We start from the raw sequence: 10263 nt of genomic DNA on the forward strand, positions 1-10263 counted from the left end.
CTTCTGGATTTTAGCACCTCTCTTCAGTAGATAAAAAGTCACAACACCTTTGAGCATATCAGAACAAATCTGATAATGCCCGAGAGAATTCTAGATCAGTGAAGACGTTTTAATTGTCAGCAAAGTTTGGCAGGCTGGAAGGAGCATGACTGAGCTATCTACCATTCAGATGTTTTAGGTATCTAAATCCAAACATACTGCAGAATTTAGGCATACTGAATCCCATAATCTTTTGCAGTATTTTAGCGGTTAGTCATTACTGAGGGACAATCCTTTGTTAAATCAGTGAAGAGTGAATTGTCTCTTGAAGTAATGAGTGTATTACTTCATAAAATAGAACTGTTTGGCAGAGGTTTGGCTTCTCCCTTAGTGTGACATGAGAAATTGGAAAAGCAAGCCAAAATGAATCAAGAAAGGGTGGTGCAAACTCCAGTGGCTCTGAGGTCATTGTTTCTTGAAACCACTTTGACAGCTGTGCTTTCTGGTTAGAAGCAAAGAGGAGGTTCAGGGACATCCTAGTCAGCTTTCAGACAGGTCTGCCTTGCCTTTATTTTCAGACCTCTGATGCGGTGTTTAACTGGCTTTTCACAGCATAACTGTAGGGGTTGGAAGGGACCTTTAGAGATCATGGAGTCCAGCCCCCTGGCACAGCAGCTCCCTAGCCCAGGTTGCACAGGTAGGCGTCCAGGCGGGTCTGGGACGTCTCCAGAGAAGGAGACTGCACCACCTCTCTGTGCAGCTGTGCCACTGCTCCGTCACTGCACTGGGAAGGAGTTCCCATGCACATCTGCACGGACCTTCCTATGCTTCAGTTTGTGGCCGTTTCCTCTCATCCTATCACCACACACTGCTGAGAAGAGTCCGGCCTCGTCCCTTTGCCTCCCACTCCTTAGGTACTTATAGATGTGGGTCAGATCCCCTCTGAGTCTTCTTTTCTCAAGACTGAACAGACCCAGGTCTCTCAACCTCTCCTCACAAGGGAGGTGCTCCACACCCTTTATCATCTTTGTAGCCCTCTGCTGGACTCTTTCCAGGAGATCCCTGTCTTTTTTTGTCTTTCCATGTCATTTTTTTTTAATCTTTTTAATGATGTTTTTAATTTCACCTTCGCTCTGTTTTCACTAACTGATCACTTGCAGAGGAGTCTCAGCATGCTATGCATGCAGCAATCCATTCTTTGTCACCTAGCTATTGAGAGCATCATTGAAAAGGTGTTGCCTTAAGGCAAACATTTCTGCCCACAGATGTTTATGTGAAGGCAGTACAAGAGAAAGCATCTGTTTTTCAATCCAATTTCCTTATAACGATTTTGACTTCTCAAACTGTTTCACTATTAAGTTATAGTTAATGATCAGTTTCAATCCTTCAGCATTCCTGCAATTCCTCCTGCAGGCAGCAGGGTGTGTGTGTACTTAACATTCGGGATCTTAGCAGTCCTTAGAGGTAAAGTAAAGCAGCGGTTGGTGACCAGCCCGATTTTGCCGGAGATGGTAATGCTGTACCAGACGGAGTCTGTGGCTGCTGCTGCTTCCTTTTCCCTGTCCCCTGGACACTTGTCACTCATAGCTGCCTCCTCACCTCACCCCTTTCCTTCCAGGCCCTCACTCCCACCTTTTTCTGCAGCTCAGGGCTGCTGTCACGGCCTGATCCAGCAATGCCAGTGGAGTCCTGTGGGAATTATTACCCATGTTATTTAAAGTGATTCTGGCGCTGGTACTCAGTTCTTAAGCTCGTAAAACAACCAGCAATAGGAATCACTTACCATGTAAACATCTTTAAAAACAGCCTTGAACTCCTTCCCAGCAACATGAAAATATTAGATACGATGCAAATCATGTGGCCGAAGACAAACAAAAAAGATTGTATGCGCTGTGTGTATCAGCTACCCTGCTAACACATTCCTCCTCTGCCTGCTAGTTTTATTCCTGTTTATGTGCTGCTTTTAGTTCTAGATAACCAGTAAGCAGAAAAGATACCCTGTGAGGCTGAGTTTACATGTTGCTCATCTCAGGAGAGTTGTTTGAATGTCATGGTTGCCATCAAACACGTACATTACTGTGTTAAATATCGTGATGTGATGTGCACCAGAGTTATACGGTGACGTGAACTAAAGCCAAAGGCAAGGCAAAGTCAGTGCAAGCAGAACTGAAACTTCTAATTAATGGATTCCAAATGCTCACATCTCCCAAGTGAAGACATGTACCATCACATGGGGATGTATTCATTGACAGGAAGATGAGGTAAATGGGGTATTAAGTGTTCAGTACTTCACACGAATGAGGCAATAGCTTCATTAATAATGAATGCTAATTATGTCATCTGCCTCTGATACCCGATATTCCCTGGCTTGTCAATACTTTCCTTCCTGCTAGGCAGAAGATGGTTAGTAGTTGCAAGGACTAACATTGTCCTTTACCAAGTAAGGAGTGTGACAATTTTAGGAAAGACCAGGAAAGTATGTCTAGCATGTTTGATTCTTCTAAAAAAAAATGTGTATGATTACAACTGTGAACAATTACAGAATGAATACGATTATATAGTCATAACTTATACCTATCATTATACTCTTGAAGCAGCTGCACCTGCAGTTCTGGTTCTAGCCCATCTTGGTGATCTGGAAGTAAGGATCTAGACCAGGGAAACAAGCAGCTTCACACACACCATGTACTAAAAGGATGGCTGCTTTATTCCTCTCCCGGGCAGAGGTAAGAAGGCCTGGCTGTGTGTGTGGAGGTGTAAATGGTGTCCGTGCACTAGGGTGATGTTTTAAGGCACTCTTTCAGGGCATAGATGGACCTCAGCTGCTAGGAGGGCTGCACCCCACCAAGTGCTCCAAAATTCAACAGGGAGAGTGCTCAGTTGTGCAAAGAATTAGGGCAGTAGGCATTCATACACCGGTGTAAGTACTGAGTGATGTGTTCAGCAGAGCTGCTGGGTCTGGATCAGCACTGCACTGCCCAGATCTGTGCACAGATCCTCTGCACTGTGGATCGCAGTGGTACAGTGTCAGTGCCACTCCTCTCTCAGATCTTAAGTGCTGTACTGATGCAAGCAGCCTGCTTTCATTCTGAGCAGTACCTACACATAACAGTGCCAGTGAGAAAACTCAGAAGTATTAAACAAGAAAGCTAAAAGCTACAAGGTAAATAAAATGTTTTTTTAAAAGCTTTGCACTGGAGGAAATGCTGAGAGTCATCTAGTCTACTTCTTTAGCCAGGGGTAGGAGAAACTACGCCTAAACTTTGGCAAGGTCACCTATTTAAGAGTAAAAAATAATTTGCATGGTGTCTGCTTTACAATTTCTGAATATTTATGATTGACAGCTCCACTCTATAGCTAGCGATTAGTGTTGCTGAAAAGTATTTCCTTGTTCAAATAAATAGCAGAGACACGAGCCGAGCGATTGATGGAAGCATGGGGCAGTACGGGGGTATGTGGGCGTTCCTCTGCACGCGCTCTGCATTTGCAAGTCCAGTAAACTAGATCAGCAGAAGCCTTTTCTCCCCTGTTTCAGAGAATGGCAGATTTTTTTTCCAGTGTAATATCAATTATCGCAGCTAGATGGTCTCATAAACAATGCCTTAGTACTTCTCCTTTTTAATAAGATACAAGAAATAATTAAGTGGTCATCAGCGGTTGGGGAGAAGGGAGAGCGCTTTGGAGTGAAAGTAGATGCTGAACCGGCAGAGGGAGCTCCATAGTCTGAATCCTTTGCTTCGCAGAGCGCGATGCCTTTGGGAAGCTGCTGCTGGCACCTGCTCGGCCGCTGTACACCGCGGCTGCCTGCACTGCTTCTCCTCTGGCTCCAGGAATCACAGCATTTCTTGGGGTAGGAGTACTTCCCTGACATGCTCACCGTATAATTTAAAATGTCTTTGTGATATTTCTGGTTACTGAAGAACTAATCCTGGTGTAAGTGTAAAGTCTTCTACTTAGAAGATAATATGCTAAGCTGTTCGTATTACATCGTGCATCTGCACTGTTGCCCTGTTGACCTACATCCATTGCACTTAACAGAAAGATGCAATGAAGAGCCATAATGCAATATTGAATGGTCTTTTTCAAACTGAGACATGATATCTCAGTAAGGTGTCTTAGCTTGTGTCAGCACGTGCTCTGTTAGCTTTAGAATTAATTCTAATTTGATTAGGCTGCACCTCAATTACTGTGTTCAGCTTCACTAGCAGGAGGGTGTTGAGTTGCTCAAGCATGTGCAGAGAAGAGCAGTGAAGCTGGTGAAAAGACTAGAAAATAGGTGTTACAAAGAGTGACTGAGGGAATGGGGGTTGTTTAGTCCAGAGAAGAGGCTGAGGGGTGATTTTATCATGCTCTGCACCTGCCTGAGAGGGCATGGACTCAGACTCAGACCCTTTTGGTGTTGCAATGTCCTCAGCTCAGGGGAAGAATTTGTCCTGGCAAAGAGAAATGTTAATGGAAATCACTGCCAAAATCCCAGGCTGCAAACCACAACATGGTCGTGGAATGAGCCTGCTGGTGTCCCTCCAGATCTCTTTACTAAAAGTAGTCATGGACTGCTTCTGCCTTTAATTCTGTCTTTTACAAAAGGAGCTGCAGGGAGGCTAGCACAATGTATAATCAGAGACAGCTGCACAAGTGCAAGATTATTGTCAGCAGTGTGCAACTCAGGACAGCTATGGGACCTCTCAACCTTTCCTCAATAACATGCTTATGCTTTAGTGTAAGCATTAAGCTGATTGACATTACCTTAACTGGTAGAAAACCAGGTTTGAGCTGAATGCTCCTGAAAACTCTTGCTTCTTCAGTATTGTTGAGACTCTCTCTGTGAAAAGGAGCATAATATTTTATTCTCTTTCTCTCTTAGTGTTGGCACTGCACAAATGTTTCAAAAGTACAAGCAAACAGCTTTGACCAATCCCACAACACCAATGATCAGCAGTAGCTACTAAAAAGACCTTTTGGAGATTTCATTCTCTTTGGTTTCCCTGATCTTCAGAATGACATTGCCAGCTTCCCTGCATCCTATGCGTTTACTTCCAACTTAAAACAAAGGTGATTCTTACAGAAATGGCCACATTTGCATTTCTTTGCTCCTGCTTAATGATGAACTGTCCACAGCTCCCCTGCTTCGTTCTTGCGGACTCTAATTGTAAAAGATGAATACTAGAGACAACTTATCTAGTTTATGTTCTCAGAAAACCCAAGGGTTCCCAAACTGTTGGACTCTTAGACTGTTCCCATTTTACCTCTTCATCCAAACTATCACTGTTGGAGCCTCTTAACTGCTGTGTTCGAGGTTACTAAAGCAGGCAAACGGTACAAGAACTATCTGGTTCCCATTACTGCCACAGAACAGCCACACTCCCTAGACTCAGTGTTTGTGATGCCAAAATGTTAATTAGGTCAGTGTGTCAGTTTAAATTGTGCAGGAGATGAGCATTAAATGTTTACTAAATTTAGCTGTCTGTTTTTGGAACTGGAGCGTCTGTTTTCTGGGATGGAGCAGGAGCAGTGACATTGGGCTTTAAATTAATCAAAACCAGTTTAGTGAGATGCATGCAGAAAATGAAGTGGCAGTCAGACTTACAGTAATTATTGCATTATCTGAATTATAAGGGCAAGCCAAAGCTGCAGATAGAGATAGCTGTTAGAAAGGGTATTTTGGGAGCATTTGGATCACTTACTCTGTCTGCGGTTTGGTGCAACTGCCTAGATAAATTGTCAAAAAAAAAAGGTGTGGGCAGGAACACGATGAAGAGCACACAATACAGATTTGCAGATCTGAGTTAGGTACTTGCAACTGTGATGAATTATGGGATGTGGGAGCACTTCTAGGCCCTGGGTCTGCGTGCTTGCCCCAAAGGCATTTCATCTCTGCCCTGATTAGGCTTTAGCATGCACCATCCTTCTCATTAGGCCATGGGCTTACTTCCATGGAAGGAATCTGGATGCTCACCCCAGAAGGCAGCACTGCAAGATTCTGGCAGGAACTCATCTGTGAAATCAGGAGAGCAGGTTTGCTGCAGAGCATACCAGGCCCAGAGCCTAGATACACTGGGGATTGTAGGTTTTTAGGTTATCAGTATGCGCACAGGGCACCAGCTCACCTTTCTTCCCAAAGACAGACAGAAGAAGAGCTGTATGCTCTTTTTGCAGCATAGGGATTAAAGCACTTCCTCACAAAGTGAGATCTTGGTTAATGATATTTGTCCTGAACTTATTCTTATATAATCACTGACAAAGCCTTGCCATTTATTACTTTGGGGAGATGGAAGTTTGGCGTTCAACAGTAACGCGCTTTCCCAACCTGGTAAGGCTGAAGTTTGGTGAGCTCATTGAGATACAAGTGACTCCAGTAGGAAACGTTTGGCTCATAAAATTGTCATTAGTGGGTTTACAAACGTCCTGGGATCTGAGAAAGCTCATGCCTTCACTGTTGACTCCAGCTGCAGAATGCTGTGGTGACAAAGCTGGTGTTTTGGGGAGAGATCTGGGGAGAAGTGAGGAGAGCTTGTGCTAAAAGCCCTAGAAAGGAAAAGTGTCTCAAGGCAGCTATGTTTAGTTTTAAAGCTTGACAGAATGATATGCTTTTCCTGCTTGAAGTGAGTCAATTTATTTTCTGGTATTAAAAACTGCGTATGTGCTTATTTTTAGATGGCATTGTGTGGCTCACTGAAACAATAAGCACTGGGGACTTGATGTAAAAATACGGCTAGAGTAAAAATAGATGTTTTGCTCTATATTCTCACAGCTTCTTGGAACTGTATGTTTCTTAAAGCATCGGTGTGAGAGTAAACACTGTCAAAACAAAGAGGACAAGGGCTGTCTCTGTTCCGTGTGAGTTAATAACCTGCCCAAGGTAAGCTCTGTTTTATGTTCTTCCAAACGTGCTCCAGACTGTGTAGTAGCTCAAGACTTGCAATCAACAGAAGCTGCTGAAATATCAACAACCACCATCAGCTTTCTAAATTAACTGTTGTCATACACAGTGTCACACTCATCTGTATAATGCTTATTTCTGTTAGTCAATAACTGCTGTCCAAGCAGGCACTCCTTTATTCCAGGTGCCTGCAAATCAGGAAGGGAACTGGTGCTAAGAAGGAAAATGACTTTGTTTTTATCTAATATGGCAACCAGGAACATACCTCTGAGATATAGCAGCAACAGAATCTACCACTGAACTGTGTGATCTCCATTTGCCTCAATTTATCTGTTAGGAATTTGCATAGTTAACAGCATCAGTGAAACTTGACAATGAGGCACTCTTCCCATAACGTGGCAGTTCTGATGAGAAAGCAGCTGTCAAAAATCTCCCTCCTCACTCAACATTATTAAAAAAAGAATGAGAAAAAAAAGTCAAAAGCAGGATAACATAAAGCCAAAAGTAGGATAACACAGTCCCACACAAACCAGCTCAGCAGCCTGGAAACAATACCCTGAAGACATGAAGCAATTGTTGGTCACTGAGCCATCAAACTCCAGGGAGAAAAGGTACTGAATAAAAGGAAGAGCAGCCTTTTTTCTTCTGACCCAGTTTATCTGTTCTGCTCTCCCTATCAGATCTCTCCTGTAACATGGTGTATTTCATACCCATGTATTTCACTTGCCTCTTATACTCAAAGAGGGAGAGAGAATGAGAGGATGAAATTCCTAGAATTGGTGGGTGTTGACCCCTAACCTCAAATGATGCTATTACCATTCTGTTTATCTTCCATCAAGTAATAGTACCCAGGAAATAAATGCTAGTTTCTTAACAGCTGTCCTGGACGCTACAACCCCATTACTATTCTTTTTGAACAGAGTAAACTAAATAAAGTCAAATCAATTTATCAGACATGATCTCATATTGAAAGAACTGATGTCACTAAAATAACATTCTAAATCCAACAGTCTAATGTAATAATTAAAGTGGAATGTGGTCTGTTTAGTACTGTACTGACTTAAGCCACAATCTTTATTTGCAGCTGCTGGCAGGTTAGTCCTGCTGATGTGGACAATCTTTACAAGATAGCAGTGAATAATTTTAATGACCAAGATTGATTGTATAGATCTTAAAATTTTCGGTAAGTATTTAAACCTAACAAAAAGGAGAACTTGCACTTTTGGAACTGAAAGATGATAAGTAACAAGAAGCTGAAAAGCACCAGGCGCTTCTTTTGCCTGTTTAGAAAAATGTTTAAAAGATGACTTCTAATGTTCCTTTCTGTGTAGGCTGATGCTGAGGGGAAGCTCTCAGAAAAAAAAAAAAAATTATCAGATGAGGTTTCACTCTTCCTTCGTCCCTGCAGAGGTGCCCTTCTTCTCCACAGCCTGTGATGCTGGGCTGTCTCACATCCTTTTCTCTTCTGTCCCTTATTCCTTCTCAGTGGCCCCATTCCTCCTCATTTTTCACCTTCTTCAGTGCTGACCTCACAACCTCAATCTCTTATTTTTATAGAGCTCTTTTCACTGGAGTAGCTCAGCTTCCTGAAAGCATGAAAACACCCCCACAAACATCCCAAAGAGTGCTCTAATGCTCTTTCACTTTTTGCCTCTTCTACTATGAGCTTACAGCCATTATGGATGAATAGAACACATACAAATATATGTATATAGACGTCTTTATGTGCAACTTGCAAATGCTGGATCTGGAACACATCTTTTTTAAACATCTTAGTGAAGGCGCGTGTATGAAAGCTTGCCAAGTAAGCTGTGCCAAGTATGTTCCTCACTTGCCTGGCTGGGCAGTAACTGTAGCATGCTGTGCTATCAGCAGGACAGCAGATACACTGGAGAAGCCAAGGGCAGCAGCCTTGCCTGTTTAAAAGAGAAAATCTTGAAGAGTAAGGGAGCAGAGGTGATAAAAAGTGACAGAAAACGTGCTTGAAGAAGATGTTTAAAAGGTATTTTATGATGGTTAGAGAAATAGATTTCCTTCTCCAGCATGTTTCATCCCATCTTTGGGTAGCTGTTTGAAACAGCTCTGTGTCACTGTGACCCTTCTGATGTACCCCAAGCTCTCTTCACAACGTCAGCCTTGCAGTGCACCAAGAGCTAAACCAGGCATTTGGGGCACTGCCCAATTACACTTACAGATACATTACTAGATGCAAATTCGTTGCAACTGAGTTGGCTTTGCTGCACGTGTTGCGAGTACAGTATTTGACACTACTCTTAAGGCCTGTTTCTGCAGCTGTATTATAGAGAATGCCCTTTTTCGCTTTTAAACAGTAATTTATTGATTTATTGAATTTATTTATTTGATTTTGTAGAGTATAAAAAAGGGAAACAAGGTAAAACAAAAGCTCTTCTATAGATATGGATTCTTATCTCCTTAAAAAAAAAGAAAAAGAGAGAGAGGACAATTAGCAAAAGCAATCCCATTAATACAAGCAATCCTCAACTCCCACTTGTGATATTTTCCAGATCAAGGAGTACTGGCTGACACGCATTCACTCTTCATTTGCAGAGGAAAAAAAAATGCTCTTTTTATCCCTTGCAACAACATGTGTAATGTGCACTTTGTTACTGACAAGACTGCGGGTTTCTCTTCTTCGGTAGATTCATGTAGGGAAAGTAAAAGCGTCCAGCAGAGGGAGCTCCAAAATCTCATTTGCTCGTGGGAGTGACACGCGGCAAAGCTCAGAAACAGACATCTCTGGTAGAACGCCGGTTGTGAACGGATAAATCCTTCGGTGATCTTCATTCCCTTCTGTTAGGAGTTCCTGTCTTTCATGTCTCACAATCCTCAACGCTAAAACGATAGCAGAATTTTTCTATGCATAGAAATATTTTTACATCTATCCTCACATTCTGAAGCAATTTTTATACATTTAAATTAATTTGAACTTAATTTTAAAGCAGATAGCATAGCATTTTATCATAGCATTTATTTAAAATACTTCTGTTCAGCTTTGCTGTAAAAACAAACAAACAAACAAAAAACATAGAATAGAAATTACTGAAAACAATCTTTGCTCAGTAAATAAGCAAAAATATTTCCTTTATGTGAAACATCTATATTTGAACGCCAATATGCATTCTCACGATCAAATCATCTAGTCTGAGATGAGGCAGATGGATGGCAAACACTGTGAGTTTTAAACCCTCATCTTTCTCTGCCAGCAGCTCTTCCCTCGCTGTTCAGATTCATCATTCCAAACTACTTCATCCAATCTGAAGTATAAAGGGTAACCTCCAAATGTCCTTATTTAATATAGCACCTAGTCAATAAATGTTATATAAACATAGACAAATAAATAACATCTAGTAAGTATGCTTTATTTTATCTATTTTGGAAAAAAA

Source organism: Cyrtonyx montezumae, unplaced genomic scaffold (genome assembly GCF_038088225.1).
Source record: "Cyrtonyx montezumae isolate F1298 unplaced genomic scaffold, pur_monq_1.0 scaffold_0, whole genome shotgun sequence".
NCBI classification, from domain to species: domain Eukaryota; kingdom Metazoa; phylum Chordata; class Aves; order Galliformes; family Odontophoridae; genus Cyrtonyx; species Cyrtonyx montezumae.